The sequence below is a fragment of the Xiphophorus maculatus genome, chromosome 9 (genome assembly GCF_002775205.1).
Source record: "Xiphophorus maculatus strain JP 163 A chromosome 9, X_maculatus-5.0-male, whole genome shotgun sequence".
Taxonomy (NCBI): domain Eukaryota; kingdom Metazoa; phylum Chordata; class Actinopteri; order Cyprinodontiformes; family Poeciliidae; genus Xiphophorus; species Xiphophorus maculatus.
The window spans coordinates 20,166,715-20,193,350 of record NC_036451.1 but is presented as its reverse complement, the minus strand read 5'-3'; the positions used below and the strand labels follow the sequence as shown (position 1 = coordinate 20,193,350).

General features: G+C 41.5%; 1 long non-coding RNA gene across 3 annotated transcripts in view; it reads left to right on the top strand.

The window, feature by feature from the left end:
* The window catches only part of LOC102221011, a 51,597-nt gene that overhangs the window by 12,945 nt on the left and 12,016 nt on the right, over positions 1 to 26,636 (top strand). For all 3 annotated transcript variants that reach the window (XR_002753297.1, XR_002753296.1, XR_312675.2), the window contains exons 2-3: positions 2,359 to 2,484; positions 18,308 to 19,680. This is a non-coding gene — a long non-coding RNA (uncharacterized LOC102221011). The remainder of the gene's footprint in view (positions 1 to 2,358; positions 2,485 to 18,307; positions 19,681 to 26,636) is intronic.

The following is a 26,636-nucleotide window of genomic DNA, read 5'->3' as shown; positions in this document are numbered from 1 at the left end:
TTTGTCTTGCAACATGACCTGTTTCTTCTCCTCTCCATCCAAGTCGAGGAGGGGGCCATCAGCTTCCACAGCCTGTTGAATTTGAACAACTCATTTGTGTGTTATAGTTTCTAAAGCTGTGTGGCTGCTTGTGTTTCTGCTTGTGTGCTGAGTGTAGGTGTGCAGCAGCACAGATCCTGCCTGACTGCCTGCATGGTGCTACAGGCCCCACTTTGCACTGCATCACAGATCAGAGAAGATGCCAGCACTGCCACCTCTTTGTGTCGCTACAGCCCTGTTTGTGTGACCTGGCATAGCCTTGCAGTTTGCGTTGACACTTTTTGGTTTTAAATTGTAGTTTAAATTGATGCTACTAATGGTCATTTTATGATTTGCTAATGTGCTGTTCAGAGGCATTTAGTGTAATTTGATCGAGGAGCAGGACACTGACATCTTGCTAAGCCTGTTAATCCAAGTATTCCAGTATGTAAATTATTATAGGTACTAAAGTCAATATCAAACGCCACCGTCAGTCTCTCTTTTGTGATTTGACAAAAACAGCCCCTGAAATTGAATGTCAGAAGCCCATGTTCTTACTGTATGTCCCTTAAAGATAAAGGTTCAACTCTGAGCCGGGGATTTATAACACAGCGTGATCCGTCAGCCGCAATTGTTCTACACCAACAAGGCCGCCCTCCCCACATTCGCCCTGTTGCAGAAAAAAAAAAAAATTATGCATTGCTGAGGGCTAATAAATGGAGGATACGTGGAGAGCCCCTTTGAGATTCAAATGCAGTCTGGTGAGCGTTCACAGAGGCAGGCTAGACGTGTGTTTTTTTCCCACATTAATATGTGTCTGTCTGGGGCGTGAGGAGGAGGCCTCTACGCACCAGATGGAGCCCAGTCTAGACTGGGTCTATCTCTTGAGCACCTGCCATAAGGCTGCATTAAACATTCCATTGTCTTGGTGATTTGTACGTCTCCATTTGTACATCTGCTTGAATGCCCTTTATAGTGTCTGCTGCCTAGATTTATTCCGGACACGTCAAGACGGCCGTGTTAACGAAGAACACAAAGCGATGCAGCAGCAAGTTAGAGAGATTTCAATCTGTCGCTTTCGCAAAGTTTTGCCCACTGCTTCCTCCGTTCATTTCGTTTGCCAGGTGCACGAATGGATGTGGCACTGGCGCGATTAGCTTGGACAGATCTGACGTACTGTGTTCTACCCTACACACAATAGAGCCATTGTTTTAGCTCTACAGCCCTGCTGCAAGCTCACTATCCCACAGATGTTATCTTGATTGTGTCACACTTGGCCACTAGATTCCACTGCGGCGGGCATGAGTGTGGGCGCACATGCGTCCCCACATTTACACGCTTGCTTCCTTGGATGTGTTTATGAGAGGGTGCGTTATTGCTACACCCAGAGCGCCTCATTTTTTGTCACTAAGGGCTGTAATGAACATGACAGAATACAGTGGGCTGCAGAGCAGGCCTTTTTGCACACTCAGAGATTTGCTTTGATCCCATCACAACATGACTTATATGTTTGCAAGAGAAGCCTTTGCAGAGACTGTCTTAATGTCATCATTGGAAACTACTAACTAGTTCTTCTTCTACTTCTTCCTTCTCCTCCACGGCTTTCATCCACAATTGACAGTGTTTGAGTCTCAGTAATCTAAATCCATATTTTGTCATCAGCTTCCTGTTATCGTTTTTACCTTGGATTGCAGTGCCCTATATAAACCTTTTTCTCTGAACTTATGTATTCTGGGTTTGGTAGCCTAGCAACAGCCTCTGACCCATGCAAGAGAAAAGGAGGGGCGGGGGGGTATTGAAAGGGCTGACATGCAGGCTTTAAACCCACGGAGGACGTCAGATTTCAGTGGATGTAATCTTTGAGCATTTTGTGTAATCGCTTGTGAGGTGTGTTTCTCTGTGTGCGCATGTGTGCACGTCTTTGTGTGTATTATCTGGATTTACCAGCCGTAAAAGAAAATGGGGAGAAACTCCTTGTCGGTATCTGAAAAAGGAAATTAGCTAATTTTTCAAAAGACCTATCAGTGCATCATTTTTAACACTCTTTCTTAGGATTTACTAAAAGGCAACACTTCCAACTTTTTACATTTATTCAATGAAGCTTTTGTGAAAAATGCTATGTCTTGCTTTCTTTAACACAATTTATTAAATAGCATTTTTGTTGGAATTCTTTGCTGACATTTCTACTTCAAGACTAAACATCTTATGTAATATGTATTTGCAAAAATCCAACATAAGGTGAAGAAGAAAAGCTTCTTCTGTGAGATATAAAACATTTTGTCTGGGAATTTATGCATCATTAGAGCACTTTTGTAAGAGCAGTGTTTCCGTGTTTTACAGGAGTAAGTGAAGTCCTACGGAAATACTTCCACCTCATCCGTAGGCCTGCAAGCGACAGACAGCCGACCTTCTGGCCTGAGGAGCAGAGGTCAGCGGCGGGGTCAGGTCATCGCGCTGACGTCAGAGGTGAGACAAAGTCCTGCTCTGCTGCACCTGATCTGCTGTTGTCCTCTCACTTGAACTTGAACTAGGTGCACAAATCTCTCAAACAACATGACCAGAGGAAAAGTTTTTAAATTTGGCACCCTGAAAAACAACTCTCTGTTTATTTCATACCTCACACATAGGTCTGTATGAAATTCCCAAATGATAAACCTCGAGTATAAATATCATGGTTAAAAAAAACACATTCCTAACTACTTTTATTTAAAATACAAAGGGCATATTTAGACCTGCTGAAATACAAAACAGAAATGTATTATTTTGGTGTTAATACAGAACATGTAAAAACATGCAAATAGCCATTTAGCAGTAATCTTCAAATAAATGTGTCTATTATGAAGAATATCATTTTGTTTTTCTGCTCTTTAGACAACTGGGGAAACAAAAATATTAGCTGGTTTATAATTTGGGCTCGCTGCTCGGATTGAGGCTGATAAACAGATATTTAAAAGACAAATTTGTCTGTGTTGTAAGTGGGAGAAATTATGAAAGTCTTTTGTCAGCGAAGTGACAGGCAGTGTGTCAAAAATTATAGAAAAAGTTGCTTCGTGATGTTCTAGCTTCTTTGACTTCTCACAAGGAAAAAAAAAAACTATTCAAACGAAAGAACAGCAAAAGTATTTTTTTATATACTGTAACTTTTTAATAACTTGAGACTTTCTTGTGGTTAACCCTCATGTTTAGGATGAATATTTACTAGTTTGCTCTCCTCACCTTCCTAGTCAGTCACTTCTGACCACATTCTTTATAATGTTTCAATATGTTTGATTCTTCGGTAGAGGGGAGCCATTTGTGTAAACCATGTTTTTATACATTTGTCCCAGCTTTTTTAGCCTTAAAGTGTATAGTGGCAGTGTGGTTTAGACTGATGTGTGTGTGAGGTGTGCTCGTGTAGAAAGACTGACAGGGTGGCTAAGTTACTTACTTATTCCCTCTATCCATAACTTCAAATTCTTACTTTTCTGTATTGTGTCATATGGAGAAAAGAACCTATTTTTTTCTCTTTTGTTTTGTCAAGACTTAATGATTTAAAAAGTCCTTACACTTTGACAAAAACATATTTTAACTCCCTTACTATGTAAAGAAGTAGCTTTATTTCTCAAACTTTCTAAAAAAAAATGTCTATCTATTAATGTTCAACATATTTTATGAACTTGCACCAAAACTCGGTTTCTACCCGGCAAAGCCCATTCTCACTGTGTGTTTTCGTAAAGTACGTATTATGTTGAAGGTGATGGACGGCTGAAGTATGCGCCTCGCTCGCTTTTTTCTCAGTTTCCCTCTCAGCGTTGAGTGACAGGACTAAAGATTACCTTCACTTTCCTGACTGCTGCAGCAGGCAGCGAACGCTGCTCAGCTCGTGCATGCTCAGCCTCCTGTGGAGAACAAAGTGGAGGGAGAGAAGGAGGCCGAACGACTCGTCGAGATACAGGGGCCGCCATAGAAGAGAAACAAAGGAAGTGATTTTTTTTTATTATTATTATTTCCCTTTAGGGTTAGAAGATGAGCATTCTGTGACTTTGGCCTAGTTCTATATCAGCTTTTCTCCCACCTCATGAGAGAAGAGGTTGCGTTTGAGAATCAGACAAGAGAAGATCAGAGGATATTTCACAGCCTGTGGCTATCCTCCTCCATCGCGTTCGACCACCTCTTAAAGCTCCTTTCGCTTTGCCTCAACTCAATGAGGGCTGCCGGTCTACTTAGTCAATATCATATCCACAAACTAGTCAAATCGATGCAAACAGGCTTTGGCTGGACACAAGCTTTAGAAGTGAAGGCATAGCTACCGGCTATGTTTGATACAGAGATATAATAATCCAGAAGTGACACTCGTTGCGTCTTCTTTGTAAACGTAAGAGCATATTAAGAACTCGCATGCAGGCGTCTGCATTCCTACTGTGTTTTCCTCCTTAAGGACCTTGCGGGCAGGTTATGGATTTGTTTCTTTAGGAAGTGCAGACAGCAGGATGTGCGATTTCACACGTCAACACTGTTGCTTCACAGTTGAGCACTCTCATGTATATGGAACGAGTCAAAGACGAGGGAAGCTTTAATCCGCTCATTTACAGTACCTCAGATCCAGTTGACATCTCTCACTCAGGCACATACGTACCTCTGTGTGTACCGTATCTTAGTTGCCCCCCCCCCCCCCCGCCCCCCACCCACCTCCTTTGCCATTCCCTCTATTTGGACTCATCTCACCATCACCGCCACCCCAGAGAAACCAATTCAGACTGCTGCTCCACACCGTCATGGCATGTTGGCCAAGGGAGATGGAGTTCTTTCAGGTCCTTGGCTGCGACCTCCCCACGCCGTCGCTGCCCCCTCATGCTGCCTCTCAACATTTCCTCAACACGGCTGGTGTCCCAGCCGGGTAGCCAGACAGAGCTCGGCACCACTTCTGAGAATCTGTTGGAGCTATTTTGCACATTCTGTGACAATTCAATGCCAATTTTTTGAGATTTAAATTTCTCTTTAGTTACTATAAATAACATATGATGTCACATGGGAATGATAACACAAGATTCACGTCGTTGCAAGAGGTTCCTGCTGTTTTCTGACGTCTCCAGCCTTATTTAGGCGGCAACTTTGAACAACAGCTGCAAACAGTTTCCAGAAAGTTTGTACATCTCTTTGCTTTCTCTGAGTTAATTATTCAACACCACTCTGATGATGACGAGAACTAAGAATGTTCTTCCCTCAGTAACAACTTCCACCATGAAGAGTGTTGTTGTCAGTGCTCCCAGTTACTGCTTTAGACCTTGGCACACCCCTATACATCCATGCACATGAGCCACCTCAATCCCCGTTGACTATTATACACTCATATTTAAGCAATGTTTTGGCTGAATTTAATCAGAGGATTTCACTCAGAGATGACAGTTTTCATGACTTCCTCACAGAGGATGATATTGCATTTGGTGTGAAGATGAAGATAGAAAAGAAAGAATCAATTATACGGCTGATGATTTGAAAAATTGACAATTTGGAGCTTTATGTCATGTTCTAAGGCTATTCCCTCATCAAACATATACCTGGAGTGATGCTTTGACTCATTAATGGATGTTCGAAGAATCCTTGAATCTATTTTGGCAGCCGTTTGGGGGTGCCTAAACGCTTGCTCATACAATGTGTCACTTATTTCCATAAAGTTGCTCCACGGGCAATCTCCTCCGTGCTTTCCGCACAGGACCTCTAGACTAGCGGCAGCAGCAACTAGCAAGCACCTGGTGGAACTGGGAGTCTGCCAAACTTGTCACACTTATCATAAATGCTTCTCAGTTTATAAGTTATATTGACCAATCAGAATTATTATACTTTCATCTGAGGTCCTAACTTGCCCAAAAAAACATACCCAATCAATGGAAGTATGGCATTTTTATGACTATGTCCATATTTTATGAAAATATGCTACCAACAAAACTTAAATCTAATAAACTGAAAGAAAGAGATACTCCTCTTCCACTCTAAGTTTGTGGCATAAATATAAAACAACAAATGAAGAAAGTCAGAAACAAATAAAGCCTACATAATGTTCAACCCTCAAACCAAACACATAGCCAACAAGCTGTTGTTTGGTAAAGTAACAAACCGATTTAAGCAGCTTGTTGTTTGGTGATTTCTGGGTTTTGTTCTGTTTTTGTTTTTTTTGGTGGGGGTTTCTCTTGATATCTTACTGTTTGCACAAACATCCCTGCTTTATTTGGCATGATGACCAGCTTGATAAGAGATTGATGCCTCTGACTGAAAACGTTGGGTGAAAAGAGGAGGCCTTAGATGGCTGTGTGTGGGAAGCCAATCAAGTGTAGAGTGGTGGTGTACTGTATGTTAACGTAAACTTCAAATTCAGAGAAAAACAAAGGAAAGGAGAATAGAATAGAATTACTTTATTCATCCCAGCAGGGAAATGTCAAGAGGACAGAGGGAAAAAATGGTCGAAGAGTTTAACGAACACAAGATTTAAAACTGGAATATTGAGGAATTAGGAAGTTTGCTTTTATTCCAGTATGTAGAATAAAAGTTGCTTTTATGTACTCTTTATTTGCATTGTTATTTGTTTCTTTAGTTTGACCTTGAAGCACTGTGGCCTCTGGCATCTCAATGCTGAATGGTGGCTGTATTAAAGATTGGTGGTGGCTGTGATCGTGGGGTGCAGAAGGGTGACGGACAGAGGAGGGAGAGGTGGGGGGGTCCTCTGAAAGGCAGCGGGGCTACGGAGTGAATGGAAAGCAAAGGGGTGGGGGCGGACACAGGGTAGAGGGTGGTGGGGGTGGGGGGGTATAAGCGGCGGAGGCAGGTTGGGGGTGGTGGAGCTTCATTGGTTCAATGCAACGGCAGAGGCAGCTGTGAAAAGAGGTCTCCCCTTTTTCCCACGCCCGGTCCGATACGGACACCCCGCTTCAGCCGGCTGGGGTCAAGTCACATTTCTAATACATGCACCGGGCCTGCGGATTCTGACAATGCATACACGCCGCTCATTTACTTTATGTATGCACACAGACAGAAGCACACACTCGTATATACACGGGACGAGGAGGCGGAGGAGGGGGGGACAAACAGTCTCTGTGACAGATGAAGGCGGGGGGGGGGGGCTCGTCTTCGTGGCAGGCAGCGATTTCTTGACCGTTGGCAGCATTGCCTCATCTTCATCCTGCAACCCTACAAATTAACAAGCTGCAACTGCGCTCACAAACACACATGCGGATACCACTTCAGTACGTATAACAGCTTGTTAAACATTAAAGATTTCAGACTTGATGATGTCAAGTCTCCTTGGCATAAGAATATATTTATTGGTGATTTATCTGGTTCACAGCAGTAAATATCCTTCTTCTTTTTTTACAAGTACTTGTCTTAGCTGCTATTTACAAATTATAATCATATTCCAGGGAGGGGGATGTAAATGCTTTGTTCTGAACTCCCCTAGCCCCCCAGCACTACCACTCCAGTGCCAGATGCCCTGCTGTATTGTGCTGGTGCCGGGGTGGGGTGAGGTGGAAAGGGGTAGACGGGGAAGCAAGCCCCCTTCCTCTGACTGTCTCTCTGCACCAGGTTGTCACCCTAGTTGTCTGTCTGTCAGGACAAGTGTGGGAAGGAAAAACATTCAGGATGGGAAGGGGGTGATGGTGGTGGAAGTTCAAGGAGAGGTTCAGGTTTTTTTAGAGGTGGGGGAGGGGAAATTTGGGAATTTAAAGCTAAGGAAAATGCATCTCTACCCTCGAAAAGGCCACAGAGGAGCGTTGAGTAGGAGGAAAGTGTGTGTGGGTGGACGTGTGTGTGTGTGTGTTAGGATTGTTCTGGCCCTCTTTAGCAACTTTTCAACAAACTGAAATTGATATGAGTTTGCTGGTCTTTGTCTTCTAGTAGCTCAGCATGGACAACACAATCTTAACAGCAATAACATCAAAAAAATATTAACACATTTGTTTTGTTTATTATAAGTTCTGTACAATAAGTGTCAAGTTGTGCATCAGTATAGAGCTACAAAATGCACAATTTCAGGTAGAGATGCACAGATTTACCAAATTGTATATCTGAAAGAATCTGATATTGTTTTCACAATCATATCGCAATTGAATTTTTCTAATATTGTGCAGAACTACTTTTAGGTACCAATATAGTACACTTAAATGGTAGATTTCAGTGATTTTAATTATGTCAGTGCTCCCAGTTACTGCTTTAGGCCTTGATGTACCTCTCTACAACTCTTTAACACTTTAACTTTTTTCAGTGAAGTCATTATTTTTTTTTCTATTTGAGGAATCTTATATGTATTTTTATCTTATTTATAGAATTCAGGGTTTGACTTTGTAAGTAAGTATGTAGTCTCTGATATGAAAAACTTTTTAGTTGGATTCGAGTTTCCATGTGAGTATTTGGATTTGCTTTCAGACTTACACTGAGTCTATAAAATCCTGCTTTTACTTGAATTGAACTTAAGTTTAGGGAAACCTTACCAAACACTCAAATTATTTACAAATTACAATGCCTTATGAAAGTGTCTAAATATATATTTCCACATTAAAATTCTAATAAGGTTCATAGAATAAAGTTAATGGATTTAATACACAGAAATTCTAAGTTTGCATTGTCACTGTAAAAGCTTCTAAAGTTCTGACATAATATGCACACTAAACAGCTTTGTAAAATAAATATGGTTACAATGACCTGAGACATAAACCATGCTGCAGTAGACGTGAGTTTGTCTCAGATTTTCCTTGTACAAAATTAAGAAACAAAACCCTTGCAACTTCATGCAACACAGGACTTATCCCAAAAATGGAAATAGAAATGAAATACATAATAGAACAGCTACTATTCATACCAAAAATCAATAATTATTGCTACTGCTTGAACAGATATCTAGCATGTTGATTATTACATTAATTATAATACAATTTTTAAAAAATGGAATTGTACATAATATTATATTTTTTCCCCAAAAAAATTTCAAAGCAGCACTTTGAGTCATGGGCAGAGCTTCTTTAATTTTCATTTACAAGCTGACTGCATTTTTCAGAAATGAAAAGATTTCCATACACCAATGGGTGGGGGATATTCAGTACTGTGTTTTTTTGTTTTCTTTTTTTTTGCTCCACACCAGTGGTCTCCAACTCCAGGTCTAAATGAACCACTGTCCTGTAAGTTTTATATGCAACCCTGCTCTTATTCAACTGAATCAAATGGATGAATTACCTGTATGTCCTCTGGTTCTGCAGACATCTGGTAGTAAGCTTCTCATTTGATTCAGGTGTGTTGCAGCAGGGATGCATCTAAAAGTTGCGGGACCGCAGCTTTGGAGTTGGAGACTCAAAGTCCACACAGACAGGGAAAGCTGCCCACTTCAACGTTTAGATCTCATTGAACTAACTTTGAACTGAAGGAACGGTTTTAAAATCATTACCTTTTTTACCCTTGTGTACACCGACATCATTGACAAGCACATGTTCTGTTCTACGTATGGAAACCACATGCAAAATAACAGTTGTCACCTTTAAAGTGGTTAACACTCCAATTTTTAGTGTTTAAAGGCATAATTTGTATAATGTTGTGGGATGTATAAAATATAATCCATTTCTCAGCTCACAGATTGATTTAGTGGAGTATAATTTCTATCTGACAGCTGTAAAGTTCAACTCACCAGCAAACAAAGACAGCAGGCACCTTTTCCAACTGGTAAACATTTATTAGCATGCAGACACAAATCTCTGTCTTTCCTCCCTTCTTTGTTTTGACTTCATTCTCACCATGTCTTCTGACTACTGCCTACTTACTCCTCCTGTTTCTTTCTTTTATAAATCCTCTCTTTTCCCCTCTTTTTCTCCCCATACCCTGGCTGTGCGAAGAGGTGATAGCAGTGGGAGACAATGAGGAAGACTCACTTAATTAGCTGGACTAGAAGATGCTTTGTGGCAATTACTGAGCACAAAGGGACAGGAAAGTATGGCTCTGTAATGCGCTACTGCGTGCATTTGCCTGCCTGTTGTGGCCCCCGAAGGCAGGTAGGCCTTTTATGGAGAGAGTGAAGGCAATAACAATGGAAGACAGGATGTACTCCACATGTAGTACCATTTCCAGTGCTTTTACAAAAAGGGGCGATGGATGCTGGGGTCTCTTAAAGACTGGAGATTTTCAAACTCTATGATCTCCACAGATGGATTATGGATGGGAAATGCACATGTCTGGGTATATTTTATGTGCTTAAATTATACAGCTGTAGGTGCAAACTTTCAAAATGCACCTCTTTGTAGTGTGTGCTATGCTGAATTACATTCTCTTCAGGTAAGAGCTTTGCAAAAAAGAAAATCTATCTATCTATCTATCTATCTATCTATCTATCTATCTATCTATCTATCTATCTATCTATCTATCTATCTATCTATCTATCTATCTATCTATCTATCTATCTATCTATCTATCTATCTATCTATCTATCTATCTATCTATCTATCTATCTATCTATCTATCTATCTATCTATCTATCTATCTATCTATCTATCTATCTATCTATCTATATGCACAATAAGACTTACTTAAACTTAAAATAGAGGCAAAAAGAACTATTTGGTGAATTCTGAAGTGCAGGTTAGTATGGTATGTATGCATAGGACAGTTTGGAATCAGTAAGAGTTAGTCTCAGCCTTGGAAGGGACAGAACCCTCTCTATTTTCTGATTTTGAAAAATAATTGCCAAGGACTCCACTTGCTATCTTAGCACATCGGGGTAACAAACTCTCACTCCTCTAGACTGAGACTCAAGCATGTGGCATGTTTCTCAGTCTCTCTCTCTCTCTGTTCAGATGGAGCTCACTCCAATTTATGAAAATGTCTGGAATGAAAGTAAAAACACTTTTTTTCCCTTCACATTACTGTATGCAATTGGTCATTTGTGCACAGCATAGTCCAAGGGCTGCAAAAACACGGTAGATCTTGGGTAATGCTCGTTCTGGTTCTGATCAATCTGCAGATTGTTGCGCTGTTTGGTGGCATTGCACAGTAACTGAAGTTGGTCAGGATGCTCTTGATGGTGAAGAGGTGGAATTAATAAATAGTAATAAACAGTAATAAACAGTAGTCGTCTTTTAAAGTAAAACAATAAAAGCGTGGAGTTGGTCTGATTACATAATATGCTTACTTGACAAAAACAAATTTTTGCCCCTAATTTGCTTGAGATTAATTGGCGTTCAAGGTTAGGGAAGGTTTTTGGAAACTGTGCACCCTATAAATAAGAACAAGCATAAAACACACACAGTCTAACACATGGTGGTGGCGAGAGCACCTACTGTACATGAGGGAACCATGAAGTCAGCTCTCCAGCAAAAGAAAATATCCTAAAAACGATTGTCCAGCCATCAGCTTGTGACCGTAGGCTCAAAAGCAACTGGTTTGTGTAGCAGGACATTGTGAAATAAAAGTTTTAGAGTAGCCTATTTAAAGTCTGTGCTTAAATCTGACTGAAATGCTGCGTGGCATGATCCTGAACAGGCCATTAGAGATCAAAAACCGCCCAGTGTCGCTGACTTAAAACAAGAAGAAAACAAAGCTTTTTTTCCCTTTTCTTAAATGAAATTATCATTTGAAACTTTGGCCCTGTGTGACCCAATTGTGAAGATTCAACAAGTAAAAATCAAGTCTTTTCACCTCCTTCTCTTTTTTTTTCTTTTACAATATTCCTTCAACAGTTTTCAACCAATTAAGAAGGAAACCCAAGCACTGTTTTGACCTATAGGACATGTGTAAAACTCTTTCGATATTCACAATCATTTTAAACGTATTAAAATGATTCCTCCCGAGCTCTCCTCCCGAAAATCTCCTTGACGAAAATCTGTGTTTTGAAAAAGAAGAACTTCTATACTTACCTTTAAGGGTTATGGTTAAGTTAAGATATTTCCTGTTTCTGGTCACTCTGTTGTTTTGTGCCAAACTGGAAATGCTGTCTGTTTCTGTTTGGGTGTGAGTGGCCCCACTGTGTGGTTTCATGTTTCTGCATCCGTGCGTGTATTTGTGTAGAGTTGGGCCTGGCAGACAGCGTTCTCCTCTTGTGGAGTGGCCCGAGGGGATTTCTTTCATGAAGTCAGATAACATCCAGGCGACCCCCTCTTCCCTTTTTTATAAGAGTTCCTTAACCTTGATAAATGAAGTAGAGGCAGGAAGGGAGCCAGTGAGTCAGGCTAGGTGGGAGAGAAAAAGTTGTGGACAGTGTTGGGAGATGAAGCTCTGATGGAGGGAGGCAAGATAGAGAGAGAGAGAGAGAGAGAGAGGGAGAGACACCAACTCCCTGTCTGACTTGCTCTCAGGATCAATAACGTTCGGAGAGCTGCTGAGCACTCCTGTCTGGCAGCTCTACCGTAGGGGATGGAGAAAACAGAGGGAGAAAGTGGGGGGGAAGCAAGAAAAAGGGGTGATGAAAAAGCCTCTCTATCTCCGTCTTGTCATTCTTCTCTGATGAGGTGGGGGGAACTGAGGATGTGAAGCTGGAAAGAAGGAAACATGCATGAAGGTTGGAAAGGAGCTGGGATTGTGGCGTCAGATTGTACCGTTTCAAAAAAATAACACACACACACACACACCCCATCATGCCGAGGTCTCCTTTTTTACGGAGCCACAAGGTTACCGAGTGTCGATACAAAAGCTCACAACCCTCCGACAAATGGGATTTGGCATGTTCAATCAACGGTGCTGCCAAATCCCTGTTGTTAAGTGTTGCAGAGTCATATCTGTCTGCAGCGAGCCTGAGCTATGCTACCTGGGTCCGCTAACCGTCCCCTAAACATCCTCTAAAGTCCTCGGTAATAGAATTATCTGCCACATTTGTCATTGGATTTTAATAGGTGTGTCTTCTGTGGCACGAATGGCAAACAGAGAGGGAGTTGTCACGCTGTACTCCTGTTGTAAAAAAAGCCTTTTAGTGACTCCTCCACCAGAGCCTCGAGGTCACGGACACCTGAGCTCTCCTCCCGTTTCCTTTCACACTCTTCTACTTGATTTGCCTGCTTGGAGTTAAAGTCTTTCTGGTCTCTCTCCTCTGGCCATCTCCTCTGTCCTGTGTCAGGCCTGATCTTTTCATCTCCTCTTTCCTAATCCTGCGTCTAGAGAGACCTTCTCCACAGCCCTCCTCCGCTTCACATTGCTCTTTTTGAACTTTGTGCCTCTTCTCATTTCAGCGTGTCCTTCTTCTTGTCGTTTTCCACCCTCTTTATCCCCCTTTATCACCCCTGCCTTTCCATTTCCTCATCTTTTTTTTTCCTGTGACGTCTGCATCTTCTTTCCTCCCTGCTCTTACTTCTGCTGCTCCTGAATTAAGTTAGTGATCAGTTGACTGCCCCTATCATTGGTAGAGAGCAGGTTGGTCCTCCCCTCCCATGAGGGGGGTACATTGTCTGTACTAGTTGACTGGTGTAATCCTCCTACCAGGGACAAAGGACACCACCTTCACTACTCCAGCCACCTTTGAAGTGGCATTAGCCCCCTGATGAGAACCATAAGCTAGCCTGCTCCTGCCTCCTTGGGAACCCAGCATCACACCTTCGGCTCTTTGCTACTAACTTTGGGCTGCCGGGATTTTCTTTCTGTTTAGGAATAATGCTCCTAACTTAACACACACACAGTTCTTTCCACAAGTATTAAAGTTAGGTCTGGGACATTGTAGCCACGCCAGCTGTTTAACTGTTTTTATCACTTTTAAGCGTTGATGCTTTTGAAACTAAACAAATCGATTTCTCTGGTTGGATGCAAATGTTGTAACCAGTGCTACTATCTTGCCAGGTCCCTCTTGAAAAAGAGACTGTAGGTTAAATAAAGGTTATTATTATTATTATTGTTGTTGTTGTTATTATTATTATTAGACCACGTGTTCAGATGGACATCCAGCTGCAGTTTTAGTGTGTGGTCCTCTTTCTGGAAGGTGAATCTCTGCACAAAGTCTTTTGTAGCTTCTCACAGGTTTTATTCCTGTATGGTATTCAGCTCCATCCATTTACCTTGCTAAAGAAAAGCATCACCACATCAAGATGCTGAGATTTATTTACAAACTATTAACAGTCTGCCTTAAAAGTGATGTCAAACGAGGTAACCAACAATTGAAATAAACTACAGAAATAAAAAAAATTGACTCTCCTAAGAAAGCCATAAAAATGTTGCTTTTTATGTAATACACTTGACAATTTGCTTAAATCTTCAATGTGTTTGTATGTTATTCATTTAAATTAAGTAAATTGTGAAATTTGAGTCCTTAGTAGAGCTGCTATTTCAAACAATAAGGGAGTGAATTTAAAAGTTGACTTATTGTTTATACACTTTACTACAAAAGAATATGTGAGGAAATAAAAGATGTTTGGGTTCCCCCTGCAGGTCTGGAGGCTCTAAACAGCTGTTTTGTTCTCTTTTGCCTCAGACCAGCTCTGTCTTTCACCATAGCAAAAATACATGTTGTTACTTGTACTTATTTTACAATAAGAAACTTTATGTTGCAGCCTTTTAATCCAGTCTCTGCTTTTATAGACACTTTTTTAATAATATTATATAATCTTAAATTAGGTATGAAGTTTAGATACCTTTAAGTTGTGGCAGTGTTAGGATTAAGCAGCCTGTAGACCATAATAATTATGACATGTACAATCAGGCCATTCATTACATGTATGAGTGGTTTGTAATGCAAATAAATCATAATTATTTAAGTGTTTAAGTGGTAAATAAATGGCTAAAATAGCATTTTTAAAATGACAAATAATGCTTAAAATAAATGTAAAAAATTTGATTGTGTGTTTTGGTGTCACATATAAAATATACTGTATATTACAACATACACATCAATCATAGGTTGGAGGGTGCCATAAATAAATATAAGTAATTATTTATCTACTTTGAAATATATTGAGCAACATTTAAATACAATATTCTTGTAGGACTCACAACTAACTTTTGGGCCACTGTAACCACCTTTATCACCATTAGATTGTGAGTTGTTGAAACTTGCACTGATTTTTCAGCTGTAGCAAAAATCTTGACATTTAATTTTTCTTTTCCTTCTATTATTTTGCAATAAAAATAAATCTGAACTGCATGACTGTGCCCTGGTTTCTCCCACATCCTGTGCATTAAGACCATTGAGTACAAAGCCTCCACTAACCTACATATTGTACCTCATTCACTCTCTCTGCCTCTCTCTTCTTTTTTTTTCTCAACCACACGAACACACATTCACACAGGGAACGAGGAAGTAAGGTTGCTATAGGAACAGCTGGTCAGAGTTTACCAGAGGGGAAACAAACAAAGTACTGTTCATGAGAGCAGGTTGTTCTGGACAGAAGGAGCGCTGATACTCTCGGTGTGAGTGTGCCAGCGAGGGTTGTGTGTCATGTGTAGTAATTGACTAGATTGGTTTGTGAATCTGGGCTTTCTAGATCCATTCAGTCTTGTCGGTGCTGCTACTGTAGATCTGCTCATCTGTCGAGAACCTTCATCGCATTTTTCATAGGTGTTGTGGTGATAGTGCATTTATCTTTTAAAGGAATTCAGGAAAATGCTTGTGATCCCAAAATGTTCTGCAAGGTTGTTTTTATAAAAGAAAATTGCATTTGTTTGACCAGAGAAAAAGGCAAGCATTCTCACATACTTGGGCAACTGAGGTATAACAAGAAATCTGCAGTTTATTCTTACTTATGCCTGTGTACAAGCCCCAACTACATTCTCTTTCAGTATTTTCTCTGCTCACAGTGACTCTGCAGTTTGGATATAGATTTTATTCAATATAAATTTCTGTCAACCTGCCTAACTCTAAAGCTGCAGCTAACGTCCACATCCTTTCCCCTCATCATGCATCTCTCAAGCTGTCCTCGTAATGCATGTGAACAAAATGTATTGAAACTCTTGACTCAGGTAAACCCATAAAAATGCCAACGTTCCTTCCAGCCCTCCATCTGCATCCTCACTCTCTTTAATGCCCATTTACCACCGCATTCAGGCTTTTGAGCAAGTTTTTCAAACCATTTTCTTTTACCTTCAGTTCCCCACTTTTATTTATTCCCCCTTGCATCAAACAAGTCCATTGGCAAGGGGCAAAAACACCCCCAACCCCATCCTCCTTACCAAGTCTACCCCACTTTTACACCCTTCCACCCCCATCCTCCTTCTGCCCTCTACCTCTGCCAAGACTGAAAGATAGACAGACATACTGTTCTCTCTTTCTTCGCCTTTCACCCTCTCAAACCTCCTTCCATCCATCCTGCCTGGACGGCCACAATGCCGGCGCTCTATCCTATGGCAGGGAGAATGCAGCCCTGAACTAACAATATCACCAAGGCTGCCTGAATGCCGCCGAGTCCCATTGTACTCTGTCAGAGGGGAGTTAACACCCATGTCTGAGCCCAATGAATAGTATTATTGTGTCTGAGACATACGCCGCACCCCGGGTCCCCATCTATGTCCCCCTAACTCAATCGGCCTCCGCCCCTCCCAAACTTGCTTCCCTTGTCCCAACAGTGTAACTCCCCCTCTACATCTCCACCCCCACCAGCCACCACACCACAACCTATACCCCCCCCCCCCCCCAAATCCCCGCCCACTCCTTAACAGAAAGCTCCAACTTCCAAAGCCTCCCCGGCCCACCAAATCCAAGCGTCCGCACTTTACTTCTCTATTCCCCTGGCAGTTGGCCTGCGAGTTTAAGTCCGTTTTGTAAAGCGTGCCGAAGGGTGGAGAGTTGTGGATCACAGCCCCGTCACCCGTTCTCGGTTCTGTAGAGACATTGGTGAGGGCATATCGTTGATTGTGCAAGTTGGTGCGGCGTGGAGGGGGTTGAATTTGGCTGTGGCCCTTTCTCTTTTGAGAAACACAATGGGGCCATGAATCCTCAAAGAAATGTCTCACCCCCATCCCATCTGGTATTATCATAAGAAGAGAGTTGCTGGACCCATTTGAATAACTCTAGATGATACAAAAGATGAGATGTTTTCTTTTTTTGCAAAGTTTCTATGGCGCACCCCTGGCCTAGCCAAAACATTTCCATTCCATCACACCCACTCTGCCACAAACAAGAAAAGGCCAAGAAAGAAATTTCCGGTCAACTTTCAGTACTGCCTTTATTATTTCTTATGAATACAGTGTCTTTTAAAAACATTCATGCAAGGACAAGCGGGTATAGATAATAATAGATGGATGAAAGTGGCAAGCATTTGTATTTAGCACCCTAGGTAGCCTCCTGAACTAACTTTTGCTGGAATTACAGCTGCAAGTCTTTTGGTGGTATGTCTCCCACAGCTTTGCACATCTAACAACTGAAAGTTTTGGCCATTCAATAGTTGCAAAGTATCCAAAATTCAATTAGACTGTATGGAGAGTGACTATGAAAAAAAACAACTAAGTCTTACCATAGATGCTGAGCTTCGAACTGATAGATTAAAAAACGTTTAGTTTTGGTCTCATCTGATCAGAGCACCTTCTTTCGCATGCTTGTTGTGTCCTTTGCATGATCTGTGGCAATCATGACTTTTCACGTCTTTAGCAGTGGCTTAGAAATAAAGGACACATTTGTGGAGCTCGTGATTATTAGTTATCATTTTGACAGGTTTTTCCAACTGAGCTGTCAACTCTGAAATTCCTCCACAGCTACCAGGGGCCTCATGGATGCATCTTTAATGCTCTCCTTGTCTGGCCTGTCAGTTTACGCAAAAGGCCATGTGCTGACCCTGCTTTAGGCTTCTGCATAGCCTTGTTCCTTGGTCTCCTTGATTCTGATGGTGCATCAATATTCATAATTGTACTGAGATTAAATCACAGTAAGCTGAACTCTAGTGGGCAATTCTGCAACAAAATCCCTCCAAAATATGCTGAGGATTTTGGATGTAATGTGAGTAAATTCCTCACATTTGCAGGGCAGTATTTAACCTTTTAGCCTGTGGTCCAGCAAGAGAGCAAAAGACTGTGGCTGTTGAAGTAACACTTTTCCTGTAAATACTACACTTTTAATGTATTCGATTGATGCAGTAGTGATTTTTATAATGGGCCCACTCTCACTGTATTCTGCTATCTGCAGCACATCGACTCTAATAGCTGAGAGTACATTGGCAGGCAATATGTTACTGCCTGACACACTTAACTCTCTGCAGTTTCCACCCTCTAAGGTTAGCAGGTTCATATTGCAAGCTGGGAGAAGATGCCAAAATCCTCACCCTTGACTTGTTGCTGATCAAAAACCAGAACTGACACTTAGAGTGGGGAGAGAAATATCCTGAAAGTTGAGATTAACTTGTTTCTTTCTCCATCACTGTCTGTGCTTGTTTGTGTACAGCTTGAGAAGAAGAGGAGGAGGCGGTGGAGGAGGGAAAAGAGAAGCAGAGTGGGTGGAAGCATGGAAGAAGAGGAGGATGGAAGCAGTTTGAGGAGGTTGTTCGAAGCGGGTGAACCCAGAGCAGGTGAACGCAGCTGCGGATCGCCATGGGCTTTCTGTCTACTTCCTCTTGTGGGCCAAGTTGCTCTGTACTGGGGTTCCGAAGACCCAACAGGGGCCAGCCAAAAGCTGCAGCGAAGTGGGCAGGCTAGGCCAGGAAAGAGGCAGGTGAGCCGGGTGAGCCGAGCTCTCGTTCCCGCCGGCTAGGAGTCTCCTCAGCAGAGCAGAGCAGAGCGGAGCAGCAGAAATCAATACCGAGGAGAGAGGCGAGCAGAGGTTGCCCAACACCGCCTGCAGGCCTCAGAGCCCAGGGACCAACCACCACCACCACCACTACTCCCAGCTCCTATCTACCAATTCTCCTTCTGTCTCTCTCCTGGAGTTCCAGTACTGGCCAGGGCCAGGGCCCTCACCTCACAGCTGCCCTAATCACAGTGTGTTTGCCAGAACATGCACACTTGTGCGCAGGAAAGTAAAATGAAAAGAGACAGAAACTATCCTTGTGTGTGGTTCAGCTGGAGGTTTTCCAACTCTGCTTGATAAAACTTTGCCAAAGACACACAAGGAAATGGTTGAAGAGCGAGCCATGACGTCGAGGTCCCTTTCCTTCTGGCTCCCACGCTCCAATTAGTCATTCCACCTTTACCTTTTCTGAATGAGGATGCTACGGAGGACGTTGCAGCTCAGTGCTGTTTCCAAGCACGTATAGCGAACAGTATTCCTAAGATCTCATGAGCCCGGATGAAAGGACAATTTGAACTTTTTCCTCTCATCTACTGTATCAGGCAGAAGCTGTCTTTTCGCCTTAGATTTTCTTACCCGCACAACAGCAGCTCCCTTCAGAGGATATGGCAGTGCAGTATTGATCCGTGAGGTGGAAGAGAGAAAGGCGGGTTCAGGCTTTCATACCTCTTTCCCTCACTGTGTGTGTGTGTCTTGGGGTGAAGGGGGGATTGTACCTGAAGTCCACTTACTGCTGTGCAGAACGGACCCAGTGACAGCACAGGTGAATGGCTGCTAATTGAATGAGAGCTCAACTGAAAAGGACCCTAGTTTGACAGACTTGTTCCTCCTCCACATATGCAAAGCCTTTTGAAGCTAAGTTCTTACTCAGCACAGGAAAGTAAAAGCGGAGAAACACCTTCACATGGCACCCGGAAGTCGCATCCTCACTAAACTTCCATTTCTAGAGTTCGTGCTGTACATGTTTGAGGCCTGGATTAAGGTTTTTGCCCAAAAAACCTGGAGATATTCTCTTCAGATTGACATTTATGGTGAGTATAAGTTTAATGTAACCTTTTATGGCAATATTGCACACAGGGTTCCTACAATGTTTCTAAAAGTCTGGCGAAAATAATTTTCCTGGTCTGTATAGGTATTAAAATGTATATACAATTGAGATTGGAGACATAATTCTTATTTATAAAAAAAGGTCAAATGTACAATTTTCAAGAATATGAAGAGAGTTTTATTTTGACTTACCCATTTGTTGTCCAACGCAGTGATATGACGTCTGTCTCGCAACTTTTTAGGCCTCTTAGATCCGGATTTTGAAATAGTTCTCAACAATTTAAAACTTAATGCGTAAAACAATGTTTAGAAAACTCTAATTTCAACTGGAGACTTTATTAAATGTTTTAGCATTACATTTATATAATTTACTGATATTGTTACTTTTCTATGTTGCCAATTTGCAGTAGTCATAAACATAATCTTATTTATTCAAATTAAGTTATAACTTTATTATTGGTGTTATCTTTCTGTGAAAGTACAGTCTAACCTGAAAATTCACTAAACACAATACCATTGCAACTAAGATAAAAGTGATCCGTACGTCTTCAGGATTTTTATATATTTAAAGATATCTCAGTTACTATTCAAGGTATGACTATTAGTAGATAATAAAAAATAACAATTATTTATATTTTTTATCCTATGTCCACTCCAGAAAAAGTCCAGTAAAAGTATTAAATGTTATTTAGGTTATTATTTGTTATATGTCTCTTTTAAATATTTCCTTTCTTAAAAAAAAAATGTTTTTTATCATTGTACTTCCTGTAATAGTTCCCAAAGAAAGGCTTTGTACTGTAAGAAAAGGCACATAGTAGCCATCTTGGATTTTTAGGTAAAGTTGGCAATCACCAAAACGCACACAAGCAAACATTCTAATACATGTTTTTAAGGAAAGGTCCAACTTTGTTCAAGAAACAGAGGTGTCAGAAAAATGTATTTAATAAAATTGTAAGTAAAGTTTTCTAGGGTTAAACTGGCTCCTTTTATATTTACATTACCGTACAGGATAAAACCATTACCTAAATTTAGAGTAAGATAATCAAGTCCAGCCAAGTTATAGCTTTTAAAACAGTGCACTTTACCACTCTGCTGAACTGAGAGCCAACATGATTCTTTGGTTTTGTCACTACTTGTGGAAAATACAAATAACAAAACCCAACTACTTGAATGTCCAGCACATTGAAATGTAAGCCAGGAAAAGTACAGAATTGTGAACCGCGTAGGAACGCTGTGAACAGAAATGAATGTTTAGCTCTTTTCTGAGTGTGTTATTAGGAAATATTATTCCGCCTACAGGGGAATGTGTCTATTTAAAGTTAAAGCAGACACCTCGTGTTGTAGCTGATCTCCTCAGTGAGCCCTGGGCTATGATCGCGCTGTCACACAGCCTGTCGGAGGAGCTTGTTCTGGTTGCGTGTACCAGGGAGGATATGAAAGCTCCATTTCCCCCTCTCCTGCCAATCTCCTGGCACACAGATAGAGCCTGGCGCCTCAGCCTGGCAGCGGCCCATGCTTACAAAATGGCCGATTTCTTGTCTGCCAGCTGTCTCCCTGAGCCAAGATGGCGCTCGCTCGTCTTTCTAATGCCCGCTGTTTGCCATCTGCCCCGTGATTGTTAACGGCTATGCAAATATCTTGTAATTGCTTTTGCATGTGCGAGATACTTAACCCCTCCCCCTCGGCTGTAAATAATGGCGGGAGCGTAAAAAGGAATAAAAGAAAACGCAACCCTGGCCAATTGCTGATTGAATACACAGCGGGAACAATTAGCAAATGAATGTTGTTACGCTGCTTTTGATTTTTCCTTTAAGCTCACCTTATTGTGCATGCAAATCACCGATGCTGCTCCACCGCTTTGGATGCTAGCTTGAAAAAACGCAGCAGCACCTCGTCTCCGTCTGAGACTTCACTCCTGTGTCTCCTCATTGTGCCATACGTGACATCTGTGGTTGGCTGCATCACAAGGGTGCCCTGCCTCCTGTGACAGGCAAAAAGCCCACACTGTAAAGGAGAAGGAGAAGCAGAGGGTGAGGCATAACATAATGACCTCATTAGCATGCTCGGCACTCCTTGCTATAGGCCCCGGTGCTGTGCAGCGCCGTGGGACCCACCGGTGTACGCCCTTCTCACAGCACTCAGCATGCAACATTGTGTTCTCCCCACACAATGCGGCACTTCATACAGGCTTTATTACGCCTTGTCAAAGCACAGGGTGGGGGGGTGGGGGGGGGTTGAGATCAGCGGTATCAGTGCAGGGGAAGCAGGATCTGGGTTGTGTACGTGGAGCAGGGGATGTCTTGGTGCTTAAAGGGTTTTAATGCGGCGTTAGTGGCTCTCATAGATCCTCCGATGCAGCCGCTGCGCCTTGACATATGTGTGTTTATGTTTGTATGGGTGTCTCTGTGGCTTATGGCTGAGTGTGTTTATGCAATTGTCTGCTTCATTGTCAGCTCCCGTGGAATCTCTGGCTGCTTTCACCTGTCACTGCTAATTAGTGCAAAGGGCTGATTTGGGGAATTGTCTAGGTCCTGAATCCCGGCCACTCATCCACGCTGAAGACTTGCTGTTTGGCATCTGCTCTTAGCCTGAAGTGGGCTAGCTTCAAACGTCACACAAAGAAGAAGCATACTTTTTGATCACTTAAAACTTAATCCTTTTTCTTTTTTCATTATTTCTTGAGCTTGCATTTAGTATGCTATAGTATGCTATAGCTAGGCGTTAGCGATTACAATTAGTGCATACAATTTTGAGAGAATCATTCAAACAGCCCTTAAGAGATCTACGACTGTTGAAGTGCGTGTATTTTCTTTCCAACTTCAAAACCAAACATGCTTTACTGTGCATTTTGAAGCATGACCACAATAATTTATTTTCTTGTAAACTAGGCTGTAGATTTCCCTTATCAGCTGTCGGGTACCTGCGCTCAAGTAGACTGCTCGTTCCTCTTATCGCCTCCTCTATCAGAACCAGAGCCGTTTTAATCAAGCTTCTCCGTCTAATCAGCCCACACTGACACAAGTTAAGCTGAGTTTCATCTGAGCTGGTTGGTGAATAAGAGCCAACACTAAACTAATGTGTGTCAGCCTGGAGAGGCTTCAAGCCCTCTGTGTTGCTTTGTTGGGGTAAGGAAGAAGGGGATGGGTAGAATCAACACTTTATAATTAACCGTCATTTAGGATAAAACAACAGGAATCTTAAAGTTTTGCACATTAAAAGTTTACTAAACGTGATCAATCACTAATTGTTGGCGGTTGGCAGAATTTCTGACACAACATGGACAAATGGTAAATATGTTGGTCTCAATGTTAAAGGGCTTTATTCAACCTTATGTTCATGCTCAAAGCTGCACTTTCCCTGTCAAACATGATCTGAATATAACATTTCATAATTGCTCAAACGCTTCGTCATGCCGTTTCTACGTTTAAAGCCCATTCATGAGACGCCAAAGAAAGTTACCAGAGTTCTGACTGCCTCCGTGGTCCATCCCCTCCCCCCTCTGTTGCTGCACACTGTCTGTCAGGTGACTGAACAAACGCCGCTACACTCACTTAAGCTTTGGAAATATTTCCGGTTGCAGGCAGTGATGGTGTGAAAATGAGAAGAAGTGGCGCTCATCCCTCTTTTTCATGTCACACAGTTTGAACACTTCAGCTAATAAGCTGCACGTGGCTGTGGGTTAAGCAGCTAAATGCAGGCGGGCGGCCCAAATAATTAAATAATTAATAATTCCTCTTGTTCTGCTTGTGTCATCCTGGAAAGAGAAGAATAACTAAAATTTTCAATAGCCTGGGCACTTCAGGCTTATTCAAAAAATTTTCTTTGTCTTCTTCTTAAATGTGTTAAATAAAACTAAGATAGATTGTTTTTTCCTACAAGTGTAGTGACTAATTAGTTATTTTGCTTAAGGACCAATAAAGACATTTCTTTTAATTATTATTTTTAATTAAAAGCAGTTACATCATACATTTTTGATTGAAATCATGTAAATACCACGAAACATCACTATTTTTACTTTAGCTTAGCTTATCATGAAAATCTCATACATGCCAGGAACCACCACATACATGCAAGCTGCATGAACACATGCTCACACTCATCCACCTGTCTGTTCACGCCTACATGCAGGGAGGAAGCCCTCCAAAACACTGAGCCCTGCTGAAAGCTTTTACGCTAATGACAGTGGCTGTGTGTGGGCGTGCGGGCGTGCGTGCGTGTGTGTGACTACGCTACTGCAGTTATTCATAATTCAATACACAGAGCACGTGCAGGACGAACACACCTTGGATTATGTGGACAACATTTCAGGACCTTGAATGTACGGTGTTTATTTGGCGGTTGGAGTTTAAAACTTGCGGATTGAAATCCTTAAGGTGTTTTGCTGGAAGCGTCCCACACTGTTAATTTTAGATTTCATCACCTTTTCAAGTTACTATCATTACCAACGTTTATCTTCTGCTAAATCTATTCGGCGTGACATGATTTATGTGTCTGTTTTAAAATATAAACCCTCATGCTCAAGAGGAAAGGACCTGAATGCTACTGAGCCACAAACAGTCAAAAGGTTTTCTTGGGTTGTATAAAACCAAGAATATTGAAGCATATTTTCACAGATCGACTTGAGTGTTGGGTGTTCATTTGTGCGGGTTATTGTCATCCAGTCCACTGCAGCTTTTCTCATTCTGTCTGCCCCTTTGCTTTTTATTTGCTTAGGTATTGATTGAGTGTGGTGCACCCTCTGAAGTAATAGTTGCTGAAAGCATTTACAGCCATCACTCAATTCATCCTGGGCTGTTTCACACATCTCTCTTCCCACTGGTGAGACCAAAGGGATCTAGATTTTTTTTTTTTTTTTTACTCAAATCCCACGGAGTCAGATTCACATGTTAAAAAAGTACATCTTTGCATCAATTCTGCTCATATTACAGCATATCCCTGGGAGATTTAGATTAGCATTATTGTTTTATATTATAGTTTGTTTCTAATAGGAGATGGGATAGGCATCTCCCAAAAGATAATAAAAGAATAAAATAGAGCATACGCTTAGAAAAATATTTGATCTGTTTTAAGTTTACATTTTGTTGAAGTGGCATGTCTGGAATGATTTATAATTGGTGGAAAATTTCTTTAAGGGCATTGAAGGTTTGTGTTTTAGCAGTTTATCTTTAGTTATGAGGTTTTATGGTTGAAACACTTCTTTCTCGTCCTCCTAATTTTTAGCCTTTCTCCTCAGATTCTCTATGAGATTAAAGTCGTGACTCTGCTAGGGCCTGTCCTTCATTGCAATATCACTTCCAGAAACAAGTTGGTATACTTAAGGAGACAAAATAATTACAAAACAAAATAGTTAGCATCTTATTTCAGCAGCCTCTTTGTGTAATATCTTTAAAATATTAGACCTCCTGTCGTCTGCTGCTTAAAAAAAATATGCCCAGTCGCTGTTGTGAGTTTTCAGAAATGGACGATCGGATTGTTGTAATGGACGCAACCAGCGATTCAGCTCCTCAGCCAATCAATAACCGACAGTCTTCTGAGGTCACGTTTTCAGTCTGACATGGCATGCTTGGAATCCCAGCTAAGTAGGCGCTGGTAAAGGAATTGGTACCAGTACCTACTGGCACCACGTAACTGTATAAGGGTTTTCCCTTATAAAGCCATTTCAAGCTGACCTGAGTAGGCACTAGTGAAAAAGGACAATTAGTGAATTGATTTAGGTAAATGCATTACATTTTTTAAGTATACAAATGTACTGATATGACCATGTCATGTTTTATGCTCTCAAGTATTTCTTTAGAAAGTACATAGCAGCCCTGTTATTCTATAATGACATTTTTTATTGCCTTTAAGGGCTGTGACCATATTATTTCCCTCATCAATATGCACACATCTACTGCTTATTGTGGTTTTGTGTAGGGATGGTATGGATGAGGGTTGCTTTGCATTAATCTGTAAACCACATTCCTTTAACCAAAATAGTCATCTATGACTGTTCTTTTAAGTGTGGCAACTTTTACACTGAAGAGGGTTGCTGCTAGCACACTCTGCTACAGATTGGGTACCGGTATTTGCTTTTGCTTGCTTTGAAAATAGATAAAAGTCTTTTTTTTTTTTTATTCAGCAAAAAATTATCCGATATCATTCACCAGCCTATTTACATTTGTGACTCTATTCCATGATGTTAAGCTTTATTTTTGGATAATGTCATTTACATATACAGTATATATATATATATACTGTATATAATAGGGGTTAGCACCAACATGATGCATAGTAGACCAAACCCATTTCATTTCACTGGTGCTTGAGCACGTTCTTTAGGTGAAACTACCCATCTTAGGAAGTAATTCCTGAATCAAGTGTTGGCTGCCGTGCTTTTCTCGTAACTCCAACGCCGAGCCCCCAAGTCTGATTATAGACTCAGGGAAAAACAGTCAGGCATTTATCCAAGTCACTGATTATGTCATTTCAACAGGCTGCAAACACTCAGATGGGCTAGACAGCTCCGAGGGGGGAGAATTATGAAGCTGGAGTGGAATGGAGGCTGTATGAAAAGGAAATGAAAATGGAGTAGTGCCGTATGTGTGATTAAACTGCCTGCTCGCCAAGCAAAAGGCCACGCTGCTGTGCTACACGGGCCCAGGACTTGGTCGTAATGAAAATGTGAAGGTGGTGGGGTTTGAACCCCCTGCCGAATGACGTGTATGAGCCTTCACGCTCACATTGTTGCATGTACATTATACGGCGCGCTTGTGTGCTCAGGCTGAATAGATTATTGGGGCCATGGAGAGAAACTGGCAGATGGAAGCTGAGGCACAAACCAGAAAGGGACATTGCAGTGTTAGAATAAGCAAAAAAGAAAAAAAAAAGCCTCCCAAATTTAATCGAAAAGGAAAATTGTTATTTTATTTTAAACCGCTCACTATGGTGTTGTTTTTTTTTT